The 23,745-nt window shown below is 47.7% G+C and overlaps 2 pseudogenes across 1 annotated transcript; both read right to left on the bottom strand.

The window, feature by feature from the left end:
- Positions 1 to 19,408: 19,408 nt before the first annotated feature.
- LOC125527545 (putative peroxygenase 4) lies at positions 19,409 to 23,687 on the bottom strand (annotated as a pseudogene). The gene is made up of 6 exons (XR_015611363.1): positions 22,796 to 23,687; positions 22,571 to 22,684; positions 21,642 to 21,727; positions 21,471 to 21,565; positions 21,206 to 21,337; positions 19,409 to 20,983 (listed from the first exon to the last, which is right to left on the bottom strand). The product of XR_015611363.1 is annotated as a putative peroxygenase 4 (transcript).
- Positions 23,174 to 23,312, bottom strand: LOC125527546 (small nucleolar RNA Z247; annotated as a pseudogene).
- Positions 23,688 to 23,745: the final 58 nt, after the last annotated feature.

The following is a 23,745-nucleotide window of genomic DNA, read 5'->3' on the forward strand; positions in this document are numbered from 1 at the left end:
CATGCATACTGATGTATGTGGTCCGATGAATATTGAAGCTCACGGCGGGTATCATTATTTTCTGATCTTCACAGATGATTTGAGCAGATATGAGTATATCTACTTGATGAAACACAAGTCTGAAACATTTGAAAAATTCAAAGAATTTCAGAGTGAAGTGGAGAATCATCATAACAAAATAAAAGTTTCTACGATATGATCGCAGAAGTAAAATATTTGAGTTACGAGTTTGGCCTTCAGTTAAAACAATGTGAAATAGTTTCACTACTCACGCCACCTGGAACACCACAGTGTAATGGTGTGTCCGAACGTCGTAACCGTGCTTTATTAGATATGGTGCGATCTATGACGTCTCTTACTGATTTACCGCTATCGTTTTGGGGTTATGCATTAGAGACAGCTACATTCACGTTAAATAGGGCACCATCTAAATCCATTGAGACGACACGTATGAACTATGGTTTGGCAAGAAACCTAAGCTGTCGTTTCTTAAAGTTTGAGGTTGCAATGCTTATGTGAAAAAGTTTCAACCTGATAAGCTCAAACCCAAATCGGAGAAGTGCGTCTTCATAGGATACCCAAAAGAAAATGTTGGGTACACCTTCTGTCACAGATTCGAAGGCAAGATATTCGTTGCTGAGAATGGATCCTTTCTAGAGAAGGAGTTTCTCTCGAAAGAAGTGAGTGGGAGGAAAGTAGAACTTGATGAGGTAACTGTACCTGCTCCCTTATTGGAAAGTAGTTCATCACAGAAATCTGTTCCTGTGACTACTACACCAATTAGTGAGGAAGTTAATGATGATGATCATGTAACTTCAGATCAAGTTACTACCGAACCTAGTAGGTAAACCAGAGTGATATCCGCACCAGAGTGGTACGGTAATCCTATTCTAGAGGTCATGTTACTTGACCATGACGAGCCTACGAACTATGAGGAAGCGATGATGAGCCCAGATTCCGCGAAATGGCTTGAGGCCATGAAATCTGAGATGAGATCCATGTATGAGAACAAACTATGGACTTTGATTGACTTGCCCATTGATCGGCGAGCCATTGATATTAAATGGATCTTCAAGAGGAAGACGGACACTGATAGTAGTGTCACTATCTACAAAGCTATAATTGTCGAAAAAAGGTTATCGACAAGTTCAAGGTATTGACTACGATGAGAGTTTCTCACTCGTATCTATGCTTAAGTCTGTCCGAATCATGTTAGCAATTGCCGCATTTTATGAAATCTGGCAAGTGGATAAACAAAACTGTATTCCTTAATGGATTTATTAAATAAGAGTTGTATATGATGCAACCAGAAGGTTTTGTCAATCCTAAAGATACTAACAAAATATGCAAGCTCCAGCGATCCATCTATGGACTGGTGCAAGCATCTCGGAGTTGGAATATACGCTTTGATAAGTTGATCAAAGCATATAGTTTTATACAGACTTGCGGTGAAGCCTGTATTTACAAGAAAGTGAGTGGGAGCACTACAGCATTTCTGATAAGTATATGTGAATGACATATTGTTGATCGGAAATAATGTCGAACTATTTTGCAAAGCATAAAGGAGTGTTTGAAAGGAGTTTTTCAAAGAAATACCTTGGTGAAGCTGCTTACATATTGAGCATCAAGATCTATAGAGATAGATCAAGACGCTTGATAATTTTTTTCAATGAGTACATACCTTGACAAGATTTTGAAGTAGTTCAAAATGGAACAGTCAAAGAAGGAGTTCTTGCCTGTGTTACAAGGTGTGAAGTTGAGTAAGACTCAAAACCCGACCACGGCAGAAGATAGAGAGAGAATGAAAGTCATTCCCTATGCCTCAGCCGTAGGTTCTATAAAGTATGCCATGCTGTGTACCAGGCCTATTGTATACCCTGCCCTGAGTTTGGCAAAGGAGTACAATAGTGATCTAGGAGTAGATCACTGGACATTGGTCAAAATTATCCTTAGTGGAATAACGATATGTTTCTCGATTATGGAAGTGACAAAAGGTTCGTCGTAAAGGGTTATGTCGATGCAAATTTTGACACTAATCCAGATGACTCTAAATCTCAATCTGGATAAATATTAAAAGTGGGAGCAATTAGCTAGAGTAGCTCCGTGCAGAGCATTGTTGACATAGAAATTTGCAAAATACGTACAGATCTGAATGTGGCAGACTCGTTGACTAAACTTCTCTCACAAGCAAAACATGATCACACCTTAGTACTCTTTGGGTGTTAATCACATAGTGATGTGAACTAGATTATTGACTCTAGTAAACCCTTTGGGTGTTGGTCACATGTCGATGTGAACTATGGGTGTTAATCACATGGTGATGTGAACTATTGGTATTAAATCACATGGCGATGTGAACTAGATTATTGACTCTAGTGCAAGTGGGAGACTGAAGGAAATATGCCCTAGAGGCAATAATAAAGTTATTATTTATTTCCTTATATCATGATAAATGTTTATTATTCATGCTAGAATTGTATTAACCGGAAACATAATACATGTGTGAATACATAGACAAACAAAGTGTCACTAGTATGCTTCTACTTGACTAGCTCATTGATCAAAGATGGTTATCTTTCCTAACCATAGACATGAGTTGTCATTTGATTAACGGGATCACATCATTAGGAGAATCATGTGATTGACTTGATCCATTCTTTTAGCTTAGCACTTGATCATTTAGTTTGTTGCTATTGCTCTCTTCATGACTTATACATGTTCCTATGACTATGAGATTATGCAACTCCCGTTTACCGGAGGAACACTTTGTGTGCTACCAAATGTCACAACGTAACTGGGTGATTATAAAGGTGCTCTACAGGTGTCTCCGAAGGTACTTGTTGGGTTGGCATATTTCGAGATTAGGATTTGTCACTCCGATTGTCGGAGAGGTATCTTTGGGCCCTCTCGGTAATGCACATCACCTGAGCCTTGCAAGCATTGCAACTAATGAGTTAGTTGCGAGCTGATGTATTACGGAACGAGTAAAGAGACTTGCCGGTAACGAGATTGAACTAGGTATTGAGATGCCGACGATCGAATCTCGGGCAAGTAACATACCGATGACAAAGGGAACAACGTATGTTGTTATGCGGTCTGACCGATAAAGATCTTCGTAGAATATGTGGGAGCCAATATGAGCATCCAGGTTCCGCTATTGGTTATTGACTGGAGACATGTCTCGGTCATGTCTACATAGTTCTCGAACCCGTAGGGTCCGCACGCTTAAAGTTTCGGTGACGATTGTATTATGAGTTTATGTGATTTGATGTACCGAAGGTAGTTCGGAGTCCTGGATGAGATCGGGGACATGATGAAGAGTCTCAAAATGGTCGAGACGTAAAGATAGATATATTGTACGACTATATTCAGACATTGGAAAGGTTCCGGGTGATTCGGGTATTTTCGGGGGTACCGGGGAGTTACGGGAATACAAGGAAGATGTAATGGGCCTCATGGGCCAAGTGGTGGAAGAGAGGAGGCAGGGCGCGCAGCCCCCCTAGCCCAAACCGAATTGGACTAGGGGGCCGGCCCCCCTTTCCTCCTTTTCCTCCTTCTCCTTCCTTCTCCTTCTCCTCCTTCCTTTCCTCCTCCTAGTAGGAGTAGGAAAGGGGAGTCCTACTCCTACTAGGAGGAGGACTCCTCCTAGCGCGCCCATAGAGGGCCGGCCGGCCTCCCCCTTGCTCCTTTATATACAGGGGCAGGGGGGCACCTCTAGACACACAAGTTGATCAGTTGATCTCTCCCAGCCGTGTGCGGTGCCCCCCTCCACCATATTCCACCTCGATCATATCGTAGCGGTGCTTAGGCGAAGCCCTGCGTCGGTAGCAACATCATCACCATCACCACGCCGTCATGCTGACGGAACTCTCCCGTGAAGCTCTGCTGGATCAGACTTCGTGGGACGTCATCGAGCTGAACGTGTGCTGAACTCGGAGGTGTCGTATGTTCGGTACTTGGATCGGTCGGATCGTGAAGACGTACGACTACATCAACCGCGTTGTGCTAATGCTTCCGCTTTTGGTCTATGAGGGTACGTAGACAACACTCTCCCCTCTCGTTGATATGCATCACCATGATCTTGCGTGTGCGTAGGAAATTTTTGAAATTACTACGTTCCCCAACAGTATGGACTTTGGTTGACTTCCCCGATGATCGGCGGGCCATAGAAAATAAATAAATCTTCAAGAAGAAGACGGACGCTTACGGTAATGTTACTATCTACAAAGCTCGACTTGTTGCAAAACGTTTTCGACAAGTTCAAGGAGTTGACTATGATGAGACTTTCTCACCCGTAGCAATGCTTAAGTCCGTCCGAATCATGTTAGCAATTGCCGCATTTTATGATTATGAAATTTCGCAAATGGATGTCAAAACTGCATTCCTTATTGGATATCTTAAAGAACAGTTGTATATGATGCAACCAGAAGGTTTTGTCGATCCAAAAGGTACTAACAAAGTGTGCAAGCTCCAGCGATCCATTTATGGACTAGTACAAGCCTCTCGGATTTGAAATATACGCTTTGATAGTGTGATCAAAGCATATGGTTTTATACAGACTTTTGGAGAAGCCTGTATTTACAAGAAAGTGAGTGGGAGCTCCGTAGCATTTCTGATATTATATGTAGATAACATATTGTTGATTGGAAATGATACTGAATTTCTGAATAGCATAAAAGGATACTTGAATAAGAATGTTTCACTGAAAGACCTTGGTGAAGCTGCTTATATATTGGGAATCAAGATCTATAGAGATAGATCAAGACGCTTAATTGGACTTTCACAAAGCACATACCTTGATAAAGTTTTGAAGAAGTTCAAAATGGATCAGGCAAATAAAAGGTTCCTACCTGTATTACAAGGTGTGAAGTTGAGTCGGACTCAATGCCCGACCACTGCAGAAGATAGAGAGAAAATGAAAGGTGTTCCCTATGCTTCAGCCATAGGCTCTATCATGTATGCAATGTTGTGTACCAGACCTGATGTGTGCCTTGCAATCAGTTTAGCAGGGAGGTACCAAAGTAATCCAAGAGTGGATCACTGGACAACAGTCAAGAATATCCTGAAATACTTGAAAAGGACTAAGGATATGTTTCTCGTATATGGAGGTGACAAAGAGCTCGTCGTAAACGGTTACGTCGATGCAAGCTTTGACACTGATCCGGATGACTCTAAGTCACAAACCGGATACGTGTTTTTATTAAATGGTGGAGCTGTCAGTTGGTGCAGTTCCAAGCAGAGCGTCGTGGCGGGATCTATGTGTGAAGCAGAATACACAGCTGCTTCGGAAGCAGCAAAATGAAGGAGTCTGGATGAAGGAATTCATATCCGATCTAGGTGTCATACCTAATGCATCAGGTCCAATAAAAATCTTTTGTGACAATACTGGTGCAATTGCCTTGGCAAAGGAATCCAGATTTCACAAGAGAACCAAGCACATCAAGAGATGCTTCAATTCCATCCACGATCAAGTCAAGGAGGGAGACATAGAGATTTGCAAGATACATATGGATCTGAACGTTGCAGACCTGTTGACTAAGCCTCTCTCACGAGCAAAACATGATCAGCACCAAACTCCATGGGTGTTAGAATCATTACAATGTAATCCAGATTATTGACTCTAGTGCAAGTGGGAGACTGAAGGAAATATGCCCTAGTGTCTCGGTCATGTCTACATAGTTCTCGGACCCATAGGGTCCGCACGCTTAACGTTCGGTGACGATCGTATTATGAGTTTATGTGTTTTGATGTACCGAAGGTAGTTCGGAGTCCCGAATATGATCAAGGACATGACGAGGAGTCTCGAAATTGTCGAGACATAAAGATCGATATATTGGACGACTATATTTGGACATCGGAATGGTTCCGGGTGAGATCAGGCATTTTCCGATGTACCGAGAGGTTACCGGAACCCCAGGGAGGTGTATGGGCCTTATTGGGCCATAGTAGGAGAGAGGAGAAGGGAGCAAAGGAGCCCCCCCCAAGCCCAATCCGAATTGGGAGGGGGCCGGCCCCCCCTTTCCTTCCTCCTTCCTCCTCCTTCCTTCTCTCCTAATCCAACTAGGGAAGGGGGGAATTCTACTCCTGGTGGGAGTAGGACTCCCCTTGGGGTGCGCCTCGGAGGCTGGCCTCCTCCCCCTCCTCCACTCCTTTATATACGGGGGAGGGGGGCACCCCATACACACAAGTTGATCATTGATCTCTTAGCCATGTGCGGTGCCCCCCTCCACCATAATCCACCTCGGTCATATCGTAGCGGTGCTTAGGCGAAGCCCTGTTCCGGTAGCATCATCATCACTGTCATCACGCCGTCGTGCTGACGAAACTCTTCCCCGACACTCTACTGGATCGTGAGTTCGTGGGACGTCACCGAGCCGAACGTGTGCAGATCGTAGAGGTGTCGTACCTTTGATGCTAGGATCGGTCGATCATGAAGATGTACGAGTACATTAACCGCGTTGTCATAACGCTTCCGCTTACGGTCTACGAGGGTACGTAGACAACATGTTTCCCTCTCATTGCTATGCATCATCATGATCTTGCGTGTGCGTAGGAATTTTTTTTGAAATTACTGCGTTCCCCAACATTCGGTGCTAGGATCGGTCGATCGTGAAGACGTACGACTACATCAACCGTGTTGCCATAACGCTTTCGCTTACGGTCTACGAGGGTACGTAGACAACACTCTTCCCTCTCGTTGCTATGCATCACCATGATCTTGCGTGTGCGTAGGATTTTTTTTGAAATTACCGCGTTCTCCAACAGTCTTGTTGCAGGAAATTAGAGAAGAACAAAACTTGCAACAAGAGTATCGTTGCAGGAAATTAGAGAGGGGGATTGAACGGCTCGCGTCATGCATCAAATGGCTCGCGAGACGCTTTGTTTCTGCAACTCGACCGTTGTTTCAGGAATTAATGGGTCGGGGGAGGAGACCGAGCCACGCGCCAGAAGTAGATCGTACGGCTGCGCGCGTGTACATCGAACGGCCGTCGAGGTGGCGGATATTTTATACGGATCACCCGGCGAACGCATAGCGCCTCCCTTTAAAAAAAGGTCATGAATTATGTTTTAGACATGTCAACCGTTTTAGAATCTCAATAACAATATTTTGAGTGATACTATGATTTTTTACAAACTAAAAGAGCAAATATATATTTTCATGTATTATTTTAAAATACCATGAACATATTTTTAAAGGTATTTTAAAATTCACGCGCATTCTTTGAATTGTATAATTTCTTTTAAAACCTTGCAAAGAAGCTTTTACATTGCACGGACATGTTTAAATGTGGGGTGGATTTTTTGAAAACTAAGTTAATTAATTTTAAAAAATAAATATAACATTTTGAAATATAAATAAAAAGTAAAAGAGGGAGAAAGGGAAAAAAGAGAAATGAACCAAACCAAGAAGCAACCTAACGAAGACGCTGCTTGACCGACCACTGTAGCCTTTCTTGAGGCGGGGCGTGCTTCTGTCTTGCTACATGCGAGTCACAAACGTACCCCTATTCAATGACCTATGTGTGAAATTGATTCCATGATACCACACCATAGTTGATGGCCAGCTCGTGCAAGTTCTACAGACCGTGTTTGATTCCCTGCATCAATTTTCTCCTTCTTGCACTTGTAGCCTGTTATGGCTTGGTTGCGTAAATACAAGGTTTGGTTTATGTTGTGCACTGTGTTTGGTTGCTCACAAACCTATAGGTTGGATGAGAGCAGAAACATATGTATGGCATTTGGTTGCATGTGCTCCTCAGGATGCAATGTTCGGTTTTTTGGTTACATGTGCACCGATGATTAATCTTACATCTTTGTCTACATGATGAACTTACTCACACCACCACACTTGAACAACTTTGTGCACGAGCATCGAAATAAAAAGAAATTACAACATGAGAGTTGTTTGAAACAATGAGAGGTGAACATGTTAGTACACTACAATATACTCGCCTGTGACCGTTGACACATAAAACTTACAACAATAAAGTTGTGTGAAACAATGAGATGAAACTACTTCTCAAAGAAAATTTCAAAGGTCAACCATATGCGAGCAATTTGAAAAGAATCATCTAAGAAGTCCAAACATAAACATCAAATTTGAGATTTACAATCAACAAAATTAGAAACCGATCACAAGAATGCAATCACAACGTCGATGTACATCATTTTTGTGCGAAACTTATTCGAACCAAAGTATCTGCCAGGGGTGGAGCCAGGATTTAGACATAGGAGGGGCCAAGACGATGGTAAAGCCAGAATTTTTTTTTTGCTTCACAAATTACCTAATAGTTTTATATTCAAGTATCATTCACATTTTATTTTGCCTACATACACACAATTTTATTTTTCAGCTCGAGCGTGTCTAGCTATAGCTAATATAGGTCAATAATTCCACATACGCACCAAGAAGTTCATCAAACTACTCCAAAATATGACATGACATGCCTTGCTACAAAACGTTGTCATACGGAAATTTATGATATACAGAGAACACCAATTATTGTATATAGGTCTGAATGAAAAATCATCACTAGTATTATAAAATTTGGTTGTTGTATTAGGAAAATTGATCAGTGTTGTCAAAATACATACCTAGAGAACAAAACCTAGACCCTCACCGTCCCCTCTGCCGCTAGGTCAAAGTAGACCGGTTGGTTGTCATTGGCAAACGTGTAATAGCCATCACTGCTTACCAATGCAGCCGTGCTCGAGGAAGCTTGATCGATCAGAGCTTTCAAATGGTTTGTGGGTATGACCTAGCGTGGCAACTCATCACAAATCACACAGCCAAAATAAATAAAATACTATGATTTATAACACTACAAGATGAGAACTGAAAGGGATTAGTAAAGGTTAACCTTGGTCAATTCGTTGGCTGCAGACTTAAGAATTGGAAAGAGGATCAGCCTGCCTTGCCGTATGAATCGAATCGCGGGCAGGGATAGTAGAGGCGGCAGGCGGGTAGGCTGGACAGGCACACGACCACAGCAGCGTATCACTAATCCACTCACGCACACGCGCCGAGGAGACCTTAGCGGAGGCCAAATGCCAAATCGAACCCTGCAATGGACTTGCAAACAAACAACTTTTTCGTGGGCTTTCACATAGGCCTGGTTTCTTTTTCTTTTTTCATAATTCACGTCAAGATAGGGGGGGGCAAGTACTTCTGTACGTGAAACATATCGCTAATTAGTAGCGTAATACTCGATGATTACTCGATCGATAGGGGGGGGGGGGGCAGGCCCCTGCTCGCCCCCCCCCCTGTCTCCGCCACTGGTATCTGCAAACCTACCTGCGCTTACTCGGGCTGAGAGGAAACGATCGAGGGTTCTTCCTCAACCAGACCTTGCTGCTTTAAAAAGCATGTCGGGCAGAATTTCGGTGCAATCCAGGTAAGCAAACATGCCAATTTTACATCCCAAGATTGTATGGAACGCATGCGACCAACCAAACATGCCCTAGACACCATATACCTGGGCCAGTCTCGTCATTTGCATCTGCAGTCTCGGCCGGCTCAATAGCGACTTTAAAAGAAACGAAGAACAATATACTCGTCTATGACCGTTGGCACATAAAACTCACAACAATAAAGTTTTGTGAAACAACGAGATGAAACTACTTCTCAAAGAAAATTTTGAATCATCTCAATTTTTTTAAAGCTCGACTATATGCAAGCAATATGAAAAGAGTCAGCTAAAAAGTCCAAACATAAACACCAAATTTAAGATTTATAATCGACAAAATTAGAAACCGATCATGGGAATGCAATTACAACGTCGATGTACATCATTTTTTGTGCGAAACTTATCTCTAATCCAATTACTACAAACCTACTTGCACTTACTCGGGCCGAGAGGAAACAAATGAGGGTTCTTCCTCAACCAAACCTTGCTACTTTAAAAACATGTCGGGCAGAATTTCAATGCAATTCAGGTAAGCAAACATGCCGATTTTACATACCAAGATTGTATGGACCGCATGCGACCAACCAAACATGCCCTAGAATCATATACCTTGGCTAGTCTCGTCATTTGCACGACAACGATATCTCGCTTTAAGCGAGACGATAGGATATCTCGCTTAAGCATCTACAGTCCCGGGCCGACCAATAGTGACTTTAGAAAATGGAAAACAAAAAAGGGCCATACCAGGATTCGATCCTAGGTCCTAGCACTGCTAACCAACACACTAGGGTCATGCTCAAGAAAAACTATAGGGCGCGGCATACTAAAGCAGAATAGATCCGGTTTTCCATAGTGTTTTTTGTTTTTTTTTGTTTTTTTGCCTTTTGTTTTTCTTTGTTCTTTCACGGTTTTCCTTCGTTCCTTTCTCCATTTTCACTGTTTTTTCTTTTCATTCTTTTTCTTTGGTTTTATTTTTTTTTCTTTTGATGATTCTCAATGTTTTTCCTTTTCTTTTTTCTTCGTTTTGCTCCGCTTTTCTTTGTTTCTCTCTCGGTTTTCAAAAAATGCTGAACATGTATCTAATAGCACATTTTTCAAACACAAGTTTAACATTTTTAAATATGTGGTCAGTACTTTTCTGTACACATTTTTGTAATGCTTGGTTAACATTTTTTGAATAATTGATCAAAAAATTTCCTATTCATTTAAAAAATATTGATCTTGATTTTTAAATAAAACATTAACATTTTTTTAATACACGGTCAACATATTTTATATTCACATTCAGCATTTTTAATATATTTGTTCAACATTTTTTGAAATGTTTTATTAACATTTATATACATTATCTAAAATATTCATCATTTTATTAATAAATGGTAAACATTGTTTATACACATTTAACAATTTTCAAATGATTGATTACCATTTTTAAATACCTGTTCAACATTTCTTCAAATTCTTGATTAACATTATTATTTACATAATAATAAAAAATCGTCATTTTGTAATTTCATGGTCACATTTTTTGTATACATGTTTAGCATCTGTCAAGTGCTTGATTAACATTTTTTAAATGTTTGATTAACTTTTTTCAAATGCTTGGTTAACATTTTTCTCATACATGTTCAACAATTTTGAAAATGTCAACTAACATTTTTGAAATACAAGATCAATTTTTTCATAAACATCATTTTTTATACATTTTTCATATACGTGATGAACATTTCCTATATACATATTGAACATTTTTTAAATGCTTTGTCAATATTTTTCAAATGTTTTTTGTAGAGTGTTTTTTAATATATAGAAGTTTTAATAGTGTAGACAAAAGAAATAATAAAGCAAAAACGAACACCGAAAACGTGAAAAAAGAAAGTAAGAAAGAGGTTTCGGCCTCTCGCGCGCCTGGGCCGGCCCAATCGGCCCTCCCCTTCAGCGAGGGTGTGTCAAAAAAAATATTGTCGCTGATTGCGAGATATAGGGGCGCCCGGCCTATAGGGGTCTCCTTCCAGCGCCGCCATCCGGCGATCTCGTCCGCCTCCACGCCCATGTCGTGCAGACGTCTGACCCTCCAAAAAGCTAGGCTCGCCGCGCGGATTGCCACGCGGGGGTTCGCCGACGTGTGCGAACCGAGCCTCTAGTGTCACAGCCGCACCTACTAGTGCCAGGGTGGACTGCATCGACGAATAGGGAAGCGAGAGACAAGTCATCGATCGGCCAGGTCACCAGTGGGCCTGGGAGAGAGAGCCAGTATATGTAGCTGCCCCTGCGTGGGCGAGAGTGTGTGATATGTGATGTGTGATTTCGTTCTCCCTTGTACTCTGAACTTTCCTCCTCTACAAGTAAAGCTTCCCTCTGTTCTGGCTGATTCCTCATCCCCTTTCCCTTCTCTCCCTCGAGTGCGATCTGAGACCCTCGGGTCGTCACAACTGGTTATCAGAGCCATCTTTGATCCGACCAAAAAAAATTTCCCCACTTCCGCCGCGTTTGATCTGTAACATCCACTGCTCTGGGTGTCGAATTGCTTCGGCAGTTCGACGCGAAATCCCAAGCAGGGTTAGATCGATCGCGCGGATACGGCGCCCTCGTCCAAGCCTTCCGCACAGACCAAGTTCATCCTTCTCGCCATGTCGGAATCATCAGAGGAGCTCAAATCCATGATCTCGTCCCTACTCACCCGCTTCGACGAGACCAAGCTCGCCGGCGACAAGCAGGCGGAGGCGCAGATCGCCTTCAACCAGCAGGTCTCCGCCGATCTAGCCCATCTGCGCCGGCAAGTGGATCTGACGCAAGCCGACGTCGACGAGGTCCGTCAGCAGCGCGAGACCGCACCACCACCCGCGACCTCGCCGCGCGGCCGGCCTCCGCTCACGCCGCGGGGCGGCCTCCTGACGGGCTCTTCAGCGGCACCCGTGGATCCGCACGTGCAGCAGCCTCGCCTCGTCAACAACGGGCCGCCGCTTCTTCCACTACGACACGGCGGAGGCCACGTCGACGGTCCCCGGCTCGGCGATCCCACTGCGGGTCACCACGACCTCGAGGCGCCGCGGCACGACGAGCACTTCACCAAGCCACCCAAGCACGACTTCCCACAGTTCGACGGCTCGGCCCCATACCTGTGGATCGATCGATGCGTCGCCTACTTTGACTTGTACCGCGTTCTGCCACACAACTGGGTGACCACGGCGACGCTCTACATCGAAGGACACGCGGCACATTGTCTTCAAGCGTATCGACAAGCTCACCGCGCGCTCGGGTGGGACGCCTTCTGCGCCGCGATCCGCGAAGAATTTGGAGTAGAGGAGTTCGACTTGGAGATGCATCAGTTGCTGCAACTCCGGCAGACCGGCACCGTGGTGGAGTACCGTGTAGCGTTCGAAACGCACATGTACCATCTGCTCGCACTCGATGCCTCCTTGAGCCCGCGTTTCTTCGTCACCCAGTTCCTCCTCGGACTGCGGGACGATCTGCGCGCTGCTGTGTGCCTACAGGACCCGTCCAGCATCACGCGCGCCGCGGTGCTTGCCCGCATACAGGAGGAGGAAAATGACGTCCGTCGTCCACATCCTCGCCTGATTCCGGCAGGAAACCCCCCGCCTCTGCCCGCTGCGATTCCTCCTCGACCACCAGCAGCGGCACGGCCGGCCAACGACGAATTCGCCCGCGAGCGCCAACTCCATGACTTCAGCCGAGCCAACAGGCTCTGTTTCAAGTGTGGCGACCGGTACTCCCGCGAGCACCGTTGAAAGCAACAGACACAGCTGCTCACCATTCAAGTGGGCGAGTACGGCGAAGTGCTCACTGACGACGCAGTGCATGCGCTCGATCTCCTGGACGCGCCTGCACCGGAACAGCCCGCACCAGAGTGCTGCCTCATCTCCACTCACGCGGTCTCGGGTGGGGACTCGCCGCGCACAATTCGCCTTCGCGCCATGGTGGGGAACCAAGTAATGCTGCTGCTCGTCGACTCCGGAAGCACACACAGCTTCATCTCCCAGGTGTTTGTGGAACGCATCAAGGCCACGAGCACGCCCTTGCCGCCCGTGGAGGTACGCGTCGCCAACGGAGAGCGCCTGGTGTGCGACAGCATGATTCCGGCTGTCCAGTGGTGGTGTCAGGGGCACACCTTCTCCACGGACATGCGGCAACTGGTGCTAGGCGCCTACGACGGCGTGTTGGGCATGGACTGGCTGGAGCAGAACAGCCCGATGAACTGCCACTGGCTGGAGAAGACCATCTCATTCGCGCACCAGGGCGAGACCGTGAAGCTGCAAGGTGTTCGACCAAAGGGCACGACCACAAACATCGAATACATCGAGCCAGACCAGTTCACGAAGTGGCACGCTGGGAATGACATCTGGTACATGGCGGTCGTGGACTGGCGCGCGCCAGTCAAGGACCCAGACAAACCTCTCCCGCCAGCCATTCAAGCGGTGCTCGACGACTTCGCCAATGTGTTTGGCGACCCCAAGAAGCTGCCACCTCACCGTCAGTATGACCACGCGGTCACCTTGGTGGACGGCGCGCCCCCGGCGAACGGGCGCCCGTACCGGTACTCTCTACTGCAAAAGGACGAGATCGAGCGCCAAGTAGAAGAAATGCTCCAGTCCGGCGTCATCACCCACAGCGTGAGCCCCTTCACGGCGCCCGTACTGCTCGTCAAGAAGAAGGACGAAACCTGGCGTTTCTGCGTCGACTACAGGCGGCTCAACGACATCACCATCAAGAATCGATTTCCCCTTCCAATTGTGGACGAGCTGCTCGACGAACTTGCCGGCGCAGCCTTCTTCTGCAAACTCGACCTCCGCGCCGGCTACCACCAGATTCGCATGCGCGAGGAGGACGAGCACAAGACGGCGTTTAAAACCCATCATGGGCACTTCCAGTTCCGTGTCATGCCGTTCGGCCTGACAAATGCGCCGGCAACATTCCAGTGCCTGATGAATGCCATCTTCGGCAAGCATGCGCGCAAATTCGTCATCATCTTCTTGGACGACATCTTGGTCTTCGGCGGCACTCTGGAAGAGCACGTCAAACACCTGCGGCAAGTGTTCGAGCTTCTCCTCAGAACGAGCTGTTCGTCAAGGCCTCGAAATGCTCCTTCGCGCAAGACAACATCGAGTACTTGGGTCACATTATCTCCAAGGAGGGCGTGGCCACGGATGCGGACAAGACGCAGGCGATGCTGCAGTGGCCTACGCCGACGACGGCCACGGAGCTCCGCGGGTTCCTCGGCCTCACCGGCTACTACAGGAAGTTCGTCGCACGCTATGGCATAATTGCCAAGCCACTCACCCAATTGCTGACCAAGAAGGGCTTCGAGTGGTCGGAACAGGCGCAGACCGCGTTCGACCTGCTGAAGCGCGCCATGGCAAATACACCAGTTCTCGCTCTGCCCGACTTCGACAAGCCGTTTGTCGTCGAGACTGACGCGTGCGACACCGGCATCGGCGCGGTACTGGTCCAGGAGGGCCACCCCGTGGCGTATTTCAGCAAGGCGTTGGACGTCCGCAACCAGAAGCTCTCAGCTTACGAGAAGGAATTTTTGGCCGTCATGATGGCCGTGGAGAAATGGCGTGCTTACTTGCAGCGCGGGCCATTCACCATTCTTACTGATCACAAGAGTCTGTCCAACTTGGGCGATCAACAATTGGAGACAGACTTGCAGCGAAAGGCAATGTCCAAATTGGTGGGGCTGCAGTTCACATTCCAGTACAGGCGCGGGGTGGAAAACGGCGCGGCAGACGCTCTGTCCAGAGTGGGTGCTGCTCTGAGCATGGCGGCTCTCTCGCTCTGCCAACCAGCTTGGGTGCAAGAGGTCGCCAACTCGTATGCGACGGATACTACAGCATAAGAGATGTTGTCGCGCCTCGCCATTCGCAGCCCGGATGAGGATGGATTTGAACTGCACAAGGGACTGGTTCGTCGCGGCGACCGGCTCTGGATCGGCAGCAACACCGCGCTTCGCACCAAGCTCATCAGCGCATTCCACGATAGTGCGGTGGGTGGCCACTCGGGCATTACTGCCACTCACCAGCGCGTCAAGAAGATGTTCTGCTGGCCAGGGCAGAAGCGCGACGTGGACGAGTACGTCAGGCAGTGTCTGGTGTGCCAGCAGGCCAAGCACGAGCATTGCCGGCCGGCGGGTCGCCTGGCACCCCTGCCTGTGCCCACCGCCCCGTGGTAGGAGCTCACGATGGATTTCGTCGAAGGACTGCCGTCGTCGGAGGGGTACGACTCCATCATGGTGGTCGTGGATCACCTCACCAAGTTCGCGCACTTCATTCCCCTTCGTCACCCCTTCAATGCCACCAAGGTGGCGCGGGCGTTATGGGATAACGTCGTCAAGCTCCACGGCGTGCCCAACTCGATCGTCTCGGATCGCGATCGTGTCTTCACCAGCACGCTCTGGCGGGAACTGTTCGCGGCCGCTGGCACCAAGCTGCTGTACTCGACGGCGTACCACCCCCAGACGGACGGGCAGAGCGAGCGGGTCAACCAATGCATGGAGATGTACCTGCGCTGTGCGATCCATGACGACCCATGCCACTGGCGACGGTGGCTTCCGACCGTCGAGTTCTGGTACAACTCTTCCTTCCACGCGTCCATCAACTGTACCCCGTTCAAAGCTCTCTACGGCACCGAGCCCAACCTCGGCGCCACGGCACTCTGGGACGACAAGACGGCGCCGGTTCTCGACAACGAGCAGTGGGACTGGGGCGCGCACACCGCGCGCCTCCGCGAGCAGCTGCTTCGAGCTCAACACCGTTTCAAGAAGAAAGCCGATCATCACCGCACCGAACGAAGCTTCCAGGTCGGCGAGGAGGTGCTGCTCAAGTTACAGTCGTACGCCCAGTCCTCCGTCGTCAATCGCCCATGCGCCAAGCTCGCCTACAAGTTCTACGGGCCCTTCAAGGTGGACGCCAAGATCGGAGCGCTCGCCTACCGACTGGTTCTTCCGCCCGAAAGCCGCATCCACAACGTCTTCCACGTCTCCCAGCTCAAGCCCTTTACTCCCAGTTATACGCCTGTCTTCGCCGAGCTGCCCAAGCCACCGGACCTGTCCATGGACGAGACGGCGCCCGTGGAGATTTTGGACAGGCGCATGGTCAAGCGCGCCAACGTCACCCTGGTACAGCTGCGAGTCCTCTGGTCTTCGTCCTCTACTTCGGCCACTACATGGGAGGATTATGACACCCTGAAGCTTCGCTTTCCTACGGCGACGATCTGGCAGGGAGCGGCCGGAGCGCCAGGTGACGCTCCTTCTGAAGGAGGGGAAAATGTCACACCCGCACCTACTAGTGCCAGGGTGGACTGCATCGACGAATAGGGAAGCGAGGGACAAGTCATCGATCGGCCAGGTCACCAGTGGGCCTGGGAGAGAGAGCCAGTATATGTAGCTGCCCCTGCGTGGGCGAGAGTGTGTGATATGTGATGTGTGATTTCGTTCTCCCTTGTACTCTGAACTTTCCTCCTCTGCAAGTAAAGCTTCCCTCTGTTCTGGCTGATTCCTCATCCCCTTTCCCTTCTCTCCCTCGAGTGCGATCTGAGATCCTCGGGTCGAGCTCCGCACCGTCATGTCCCATGATCAGCTACTACACGAAGAACAGTCATGTCCAGGTATCCCCGGCACCTCGACGCTTTTACCATCTACATTCGCTTGCCCTTGCTCCGGTATGGCCTATTTGCCTAACGGTTTTCTCCGGTAGTGACCAGAACCAGAGTACGTGCCGTCCCTGATCACCGCTCGTGGTTTGGTTGTGCCGATCTGGCTGACGGTTCACCAACCATGCATGAAGGTACGTGCTAGCCTGCCGACTTCCGGGTGCAGGTCCAATGCCATCTAACAGAATTCTTTGATCCAGATGGACAGATGGTGGTCGCTCATGAGGTGTTCAACGGAATGCGGGACTGGGATGTGTATTATTTCAGGACATGCTTAATCATATTGGCATGTGGCCATTTGCTGATGGGGGGTATAGAATCAGGGAAGAAGAAAGGACAGCCATTGGTCGCCGTGGCAACCGATAAGAAAGGCGAGAACAGAAGATGGGAAGGGTAAGAGGAAGAAGAAGAGAATGACAGGTGTGCCCCCATTGCCCTCCATTTTTTTCCATGTCATTTCTTTTATGTTGCATATGGCGACATGACAACCAGAGGTATGGCTGACCAGGAGGCGTTGACATAAACAATATTAGGAATAAACCGGGTCAAAGCAAACCCAAAATAGTCTGGGCGGTAAATTTAATTGTGTATGGATGGAGGTGGAGTGGTGGACCCGTGGAGGGTGCAAATGAGATGGTTTTAGCACAACCCTTAGTTTAGTACTTTCTCCATCCGAAAAAATTTGTCCCTCAAATGGATGTATCTAGCACAAAGTTAATGCTAGATACATTCATTTGAGAGACAAGTTTGGGACAAGTTTTTTCGGACGGAAGGAGAAAATTTTCTTGCCTCCACGTATAGCACAGACCAACCCCCAATTCTCATTCATACACATCCATCACGATGTCTTATTCTGCTTATTATCTTTTAGACAAGTTGGCGCGTGAGATTACCTAAATAAATACCCCTGGCTCTGAGCCGAGTTGATAGGTAGAGTCGCTCTTCTCTGGAGCGAATGGCGAGATGTGGTTGTTCGACATAGGCAGTGTCCAATATTGCAAGCAGAAGGGCCGCAACATCACAAGCCACAAAGTAGCAATGAAAAATGTCATTCGAATATTTGATAGCAGTGCAAATTAAGCAAATAACATTTGGTGGCACTTGTGTTTTTGCTCATTGTCTATCCGTGTCACAGAAATATAACCTGAATCCTGATTCTGGCCGAGTGAATGACATGTTAGATGCGAATCGTGGGAATGGATAGAGTAGATGGTGATGCTATTTTCGCATATCCTTCCTTATCATGTCTTGCTATCTGAAGTCTGTCTCAAGTAAAAAAATTCCGGGCAAAGTGCAAGGTGGCAATATTTAATATTGAGCTGTGGATCAGAGGAGCTGAAGGCTAAACCTAAAGTTTGCGTGTTCTATCTGTGTGCAATATAACTAGATAATCTCTTGAATGGGTATGGTTGTCTGCCATGTAGAATGCGCACCTGTGTGGTTATATTAGTTAGACAAGGCCCAAGGGGACAGTCTACAAATATTTTATTACTGTCGCTGTTAATGACTTATCAAGAGTGGAGATTGGCATTCATCTCATGGGATTGTTAGTTGAAAGTAAGTTGAAAACTAAACCTTTTCCATTCAGGAAGCATACTATGTAGGCCACATCCGGATTTTCCTGATTTTCCAAAATCAAATCAACACTAGTATCAGTGGATGAAGGATCTGTAAATGAGAGCAGGTGTGAATTTGGTAGGATATGGATTGAAAATGTACTTGATCAAGCTAACTGTAGCTATGATGCCAGTGCAATAAACAATAAACAATTGTAGTTTACAAATTGACGTGTGACTTACAACATAAACAGGTTGCTTAACAGTAAATATGTATTCTACCAACTAGTTGGCACACTACACATCAGGACAACATTCCACGCAAAGGGACGAAGACCGCTCCCCTGGTCGCTCCCGCGGGCGGCCCGGGAGCGAACCCTAGGCGCTGCCAGCAAGCTCCCCGTGCGGCTCGGCGGTGGCGGGGTCCTTCCCTCCAGCTCGGGGAGGGGCGGCGCGGGCCGTCTGCTTCGGCGGGAGCTCGGCGTGGCGCTCGCGCGGGTGCGCGCGCTGGCATGGGCGTTCGCGTTCGGGAAGGCGCGGGAGGGCGCGCGGGGTGGCCCGAGTGGGCGTGCGGGGCGCGGCTCGGGCGCGCTGGCCTCTAGCGGCGCAAATCTGGCGTTGCGGCTCCGGCTGGTGGTGACCTCAAGGCTGCGCCTCCGGCGGGTGGCAGCCGCGGGGGCGTCGTTGGCTGGATCCGGGGTTGTGGCCCGGCGGCTCCTTCCCAGAGAGTGGGGGTGGGTGGCGCCCCCCTTCCTACCTTCCGGTCCTTCGTCTCCACGCGGGTCGGCTTCCTGCTGGCTCCTGGGGGCTGCTGCGGTGCTGCACCAGGGTGGGCGCGAGCATGGGGAGCTGCGGGGCGAGGTGGGACTGGAGCGGCCGGCGTGCCGGCTCCAGTTTTGGCAGTGGTCGGAGTTTGCCGACGTTCCCGTCCCCGATCTGGCAATCTTGACCTCACTGGGCCGATTCGGGTCCTGTGCGCTTGTGCTCTGGAAGAAATCCCTGCTCACCCATTGTGTGAGCCGACCATGACGGCGCCACACCGGCGTCGAATACCTTCCTAGAGGCGTGGTCTCCGAGCTATGTTGCGTGGATCTGCTTCGGCGTGGTTCAGGCCGTCTTGCTGTAGGGATGTGCTCAAACTCAGGGTGAGAACCTTGCATCGACTTTGTCGATGCCGGCGGCAGCGACGTCTATGGACGTCGCCTTCCTCGCAGGAGGTGCTGCTGTGGAGCTCCAGCACCTACGGTACTCTGCTTTGTGGTCACCGGGTGAAAACCTAATATCAGGCTCGCCGGATCGGATGATGGTGTTGTGTCTTCGACAACACTTCCTCCTTGGAGGCGTCATCTTGGGGGCCCAAAGCGACGGTTCCTGTTGCGGCATGTGGTTGAGGGTGGTGCGTTTTGGTGGTGGTAGTGTGGCGAGCTTGGGGCCGACGGTGGTGTGTTTCTTCTTCATGTGTTTCTCTTTGGTTGTCCTTCACGTGGTCTCCGTCCTGTTGCTGTGCATGCTCAAGACCCTCCCATGGTTGCCGTTGTGCTGCGGCGAGCCTTGGGCTCTTGGTGTTGTCTTGGTTCACCTTTGCTCAATGACGACGCAATGATGCCTCCCCAACCTGCTAATCGTTCTGACCGTCCGTGGCGGATCTTCCGGTCAAGGTTCGTGTTATGGTTTGGCACTCGTTGATTATGGTTGATCGTCTGTAGTGCCGTGGGGCTCGGTACGCACGCCGGTGCGGTGCGTTAGGTTGTTTGCAGAGTCTTGGTATTGTGATCCCTCGACAGAACCCCACATCTACTTGTGTCTCTCCTGGTGTTGGTCTTTCTGCCTGCTAGCTAGGTCATGCCCTCTCCTGGGTGGCACTTTTTCTCATCTTCTGTAACCTTGTTACCTGTATGATTTTCGGCCCAGTTTCCCTCATAAACGGGGTCAATTTGTTTAGGTTTTTGATCTGGTTTCCCTTATTAACTGGATCAGCCAAAGCTTAAGGGGTGACTCTTGGCTTTGGCAGCTTTTTGAGCAATATATTCAGGTGGGGATCCTCTCCCCCCCCCCTCGGGGGGACCGTTTAAAAAAAATGTTTCCTTATAAACATCCAATAACGATGTGCGGTCAAATACACTTGAACAATATACATCATATTTGATAACTATATGAACACATAGGTTTCCCAAATGTTGTGCAAACACACAATGGTATAGCCCATCATATTTCACTCCGAAGAGACCTCTTTTCCTCCAACTTGACAAACACACTTCCATCATATATACCTCTTACACTATCCTTCTGAGAAAACCATCTCTATCACTTGTGAGCTTGTATGTCAGGCCCCACTCATTTACAGGCGCCGACCTATATTTATTAGAAATGCAGCAAACTTAGTTGAATTTAAGATCCATAAATTATAATTTGATCCCCCCCCCCAACCCCCCCAATTGACTTTCTTACATGTTGTTCCAAAGGAAACATTTCTTTAGTTGGCACGAATACCTACATGATGGAATCATGCTGCACGCCTCCATTGGTTCTCAAGAATGCAATTAACAAATAACCAAAAGTTCCAACGAAAATTACCATGATCGAGGGTCTAGTGGATCTCGATTTGCTAGTATCATCTCCTCCACCTCTGAGGATGTCAGCGCATCTGGTCTGGCTTTTGCATGCTTTATGAATATTTCCTCGAATTTTTGGGGAACAAACTTACAGCTTGACATGTTTAGTATATGTATAATAAATTAATAAAAATTTAGCTGTATCACTTCCATGTTTTGTTTACTTTACAGCATGCATGGTGATATTTACCAGATTTGCACATACATAAGTAGGTGATTTGAGTTACCCTCCTTTGGCATCTAATGCACCTGAATCACTTCCATGCATTGCTCTGTGGATTAGGCCTATGTGAATATTAATGTGGGGCAATGGTGCATCAACCTGAATTGAACAACAAATTTTAGATATCAAGTTCATTGTCTGTGTGCGCACATGGATGTCTGTGAGGTAGTCATACCGGGCTTGTTATAGGACCAAGGGCAGCATGCACGGAAGAGGCAGAGTCTCTAGAATACGCAACATCACAACCAATTGCAACAAATCCTACAAGATAAAATATATTGCCATAATAATAAATATACATGAACATAATAGTTCTGGCACGTGGGACCCAGCATATATCCCTCGGTGCAAGGATAAGGATTAAGGAGCATGGGCCACCATCATCAAGTCTCTTTAATGCTCAAATCAGGTATCAGTCTGTTTAGCTTATTTTCAAGTTTGTTAGTGCTTCCCTTATCCTTCAGATTCAGCTTAAGCATTTCTTTTTGAAATCCCTAGATTTTTTTGATGGATCAAAATCCCTCTAAGATTATTTATATTTTTTCCATCAAATTACTAATAAACATAAAAGGAGATTAGACTCTAGCCCTAAGCCGCTGCCCTAACCAGTGGTTTGCGCCCTTACTGCACCTTGAAAGGTAAGCCTGTATTCCTCAATCCAAAATGCACCACAGCTACTACCCGAGAAATCTTGAACTAACAAGTTAACACATGGGCCATACATTGGTAATTTAAGCATATTGAAAATTGTTTCTTTAACATCAGCATATCATAATTAGTTAATATACATGTCGTACTTATGCTAAAAGGAAAATATAATGTTAGCCCTTGTGCCAAATATAGTTTGTCAAAATCAAGAAGATACAAACACGGCAAATAAATGAACTTAACATGCCTTGGAATTTTGTGTGTGTTATACGGCACAAGTGGAGCTTCTGAATTTGCTTTCTATATTTACAAGCAATCTAACTGAACTCAAATTCTGCTCCGCAAACAGTAAACCTGCTTTCTATTAAACGAAAATGCAGATACATGTGAGTCTAAATTCTCAACGATAACACTTTTTTACAGAATGTTTTGCATAAGCAGTTAAGCACAAATCACCTTCAAATGTTTCTGTAGGAGTAATGATGCCATCCTTGTTACGGTCGAAAAAAGAGACATGTTTCTGGAGTGCCGTCATGTTAGCTATATCAGCATCTGCTGTTGCATGCCCCCCTTCCAAAAATAACGATGATATTCATCATTGTCTGGTGGTAACAGTGTTTTGCTGAAAGGATTATGTCTCAGAAACAGAGTAGCCAACTGCAGCATGTATCAAGTACTTACAGCTTAGGACCCATAGAAACAGAAGAGTTGTCACCAGCGGCAGCTGTAGCGAAGCCACTACCGGTGATCTTCGCCGGCTCAACATCATCGCCACTGACTCACTGAGGATTTATTTGCTCTGCGCCTCACAAATGGAAACACATGGCCCTGTTTAATAACTTGGAGAAGAGCTATGGATGAAGATTTCCTCTCTGCGTGCGTGCGTGCGTGCGCGAACTTTACATGGTAATCAGAGCTAGCCTCGCAATCATCCATGGCGAGCTCCTCAAGTTCCTTCCCCTCATCTCCATTTGCTCATGCCGCAACCGAGAAGCTCATCAAGGGGAACCAGGTGCTGTGGCAGGCGATTGAGAGCCCCGTTGCGGAGGTTCATGCAGGTCTCAAAGCTGAGGAGCTGAGAGTACAACTCCGGGATAGTGACGGGCTCCACCCGAAAGCACATGGCGGAGACGACCGGGTTAAACTCTTCATCGAGCTCGGCAAGGATATGGGAGACGATATCCTATTCTTTAACTTTCTTTCATATGGCCAAGGGATTTGATCTTACCCACATACTCGGTGATGGTGGCGTTGCCCTTCTGCCGATTTGCAAGCGCCATTCGGACATTGACGGTCCTGGCGCGAGTGTGGAAGGTGAGCATATCTTCCATGGTGTTCCACAGCTCTGCTGCCGCGTGGCAGGAAGCCACCTGGATCGCCATCTCTCGCGGAAGTGTGATTAGTGGGTAGGAGAAGATCTGCTGATCCTGCACATACCCCGTCTGAAACTTGGGATTTGGCGCCTTGGTCGTCATCTTCCCGTCGGAGGAGCGACCTCAATGGTCATAGGAGGGACCGTCTTCGTGGTATCGAGGTAGTCCGCCATCTGTGCTCCTCCGATGGCGGAGAGGACGGTCGCCTGCCACAGCACCTGGTTCCCCTTGGTGAGCTTCTCGGTTGCGGCATGAGCA

This window comes from Triticum urartu, chromosome 7A (assembly GCF_056163025.1).
Source record: "Triticum urartu cultivar PI428250 chromosome 7A, HENAU_Tu73, whole genome shotgun sequence".
NCBI classification, from domain to species: domain Eukaryota; kingdom Viridiplantae; phylum Streptophyta; class Magnoliopsida; order Poales; family Poaceae; genus Triticum; species Triticum urartu.